General features: G+C 44.6%; 1 pseudogene; it reads right to left on the bottom strand.

Moving 5' to 3' along the window:
- Positions 1-1818: 1818 nt before the first annotated feature.
- On the bottom strand, positions 1819-1919 carry LOC112439930 (U6 spliceosomal RNA; annotated as a pseudogene).
- Positions 1920-2148: the final 229 nt, after the last annotated feature.

The following is a 2148-nucleotide window of genomic DNA, read 5'->3' as shown; positions in this document are numbered from 1 at the left end:
AAAATGAAATAAGATAAAATAATAAGAGGAAGAGACCCACCAGCGCATCCCCTCCACTCTCTCTCTGTCTCACTGCATGTGCAGAGAAGAGGCCGTGTGAGAGCACAGTGAGGAGGTGGCCATTCTACAGGCCAGGAAGAGAGGCCTTGCCAGAAAGCAAGCCTGATGGAAGCTTGAGCTTGGACTTCTAGCCTCCAGAACTGTGAGAAAATAAATTTCTGGCCGGGTGTGGTTGCTCTCGCCCGTAATCCCAGCACTTTGGGAGGCTGAGGAGGGAGGACTGCTTGAGCCCGGGAGTTTGAGACCAGCTTCATCTACATGGCAAAACCCCATCTCAACAAAAATATACGAAAATTAGCCAGGTGTGGTGGTGTGCGCCTGTAGTCCTAGCTACTCGGGAAGTGGAAGGATCGTTTGAGCCTGGGAGGTAGAGGTTGCAGTGAGCCAAGATCGCACCACTGCACTCCAGCCTGAGCAACAGAGAGAGACTCTGTCTCAAAAAAAAAAAAAAAAAAAAAAAAGTCTGTTGTTTAAGCCACCAGTCTGTGCTATTTTGTTTTGGCAGCCTTAGCAGACTAATACAGGTTTTGATCCTGAGAAGTGGGCTATGCTATAACAAAATACCTGAAAATGCAGAAGTGAGTTTGGAACCAGGTAATCGGTAGAGGCTGGATGAGCTTTGAGGTGCATGCTAGAAAAAGCCAAGATTGCTTTGAAGGACTGTTGATGGAAGTGTAGATGTTAAAGGTGATTCTGGCCAGGGCTCAGGAAGACAGGAGGAGAGCTATAGAGAAAGCTTCTGTCATCTTAGGGAATGCATATATCACCAGGAACAGAATATTAGTAGAAATATGAATATTAAGAGCTATTCTGGTGAGGTCTACGATGGAAATGAGGAACATGTTATTGGAAACTGCAGGAAAGGTGATTCTTGTGTAGGGGCTAAGGGAAAACTTCCCCTTTGCCCTCTGAAGTTTCAGCAAAAAATCAACTCACAAAAGGCAGATTAACTGGAGACAATGCATACAAATTTATTAGCATGCATGGGAGAGAATCACAGAGTGATTGTCCAATATCCCATTGGGGTACGGACATTTATATACCCTACTTCTTAGGGGAAAGGGAGATAGGGGAGTGCGGATGATTTTTGGGGGATAGTACTTGATTTTTAGGGGAATTCAGTGGGCTTGAAGAACATACAATGGCCTAGGACAGAGTCTTTTGTCCCACAGACCTGACAATGGTTTGTGACAAAAGTCTGTTCAGGTGTATTGACAGACTTCAGTCTTCCTGCGATATGAATGCAGTTAATGAAAACACAGGGAAGGCACCCGAGACTGTTGTCTTCCTTGGCAGGTCCAGACTTTAGGCACATAAGGGAACTTCAGAGAACAACTTCATGCTGTGCTTTGGGAGAGACAAAGGATTGAGAGACAGGAGAGTGTGGGGGAAGGTCAAAGAGACCTTAAGACTTCTTTAGTTTAATGTGTCAAAGTGCCATATCTTGGGATATTGGTTTCTGAACCCCAATACTACTTACAACGTGGCAAAGGGTTCAGCTGAATTGCTGTGATATTATGATACATATGTATATTGGTTTTAATCCATGGTTCCTGGCTCATATCTCCCATAGCCCTTGTTATAGTCTTTTGTTATGATGTTGGGGCACTTTAGGCCTCAGAAACAGGTGTCAGGAAACAGAATCTGACCTTCTTCTGCCCTTCTTTCACCTGCCTACAGCAGGACTATAATCTAATTGTGAGTCATAGACCCTCATTGCAGAGATGATCCTGCCCTATACTCTTTATTTTTTACTTTTAAAGTATAGAATGCATCATGAATTTTCATGTCATCCTTGCACAGGAGCCAGGGTAATCTCTGTATCTTTCCAATTTAATAGACGTAGTGCTGAAGCAAGCTGCCACATACTGTTGAGGAAGGAATGTTGCACAGAGAGGTCAAGAAGAATCTGAAGACACAGGCCTTGCTGGGTTCATGTAAACAAGTGCTTCTCTGAGTTCTGTGAGCTGCTCTGGTAAACTAATTGAACCCAAAGAGGTGTCCTGGGAACCCCAACTGGAAGCCAGTTGGTCAGAAGTTCTGGAAGAACACACATCTGGTGTCTGAAGGGGGCCCAGTCTTGGAAAC

The sequence above is a fragment of the Pan paniscus genome, chromosome 4 (assembly GCF_029289425.2).
Source record: "Pan paniscus chromosome 4, NHGRI_mPanPan1-v2.0_pri, whole genome shotgun sequence".
Classification (NCBI taxonomy): domain Eukaryota; kingdom Metazoa; phylum Chordata; class Mammalia; order Primates; family Hominidae; genus Pan; species Pan paniscus.
This window is presented reverse-complemented; position numbering and strand designations above follow the sequence as displayed.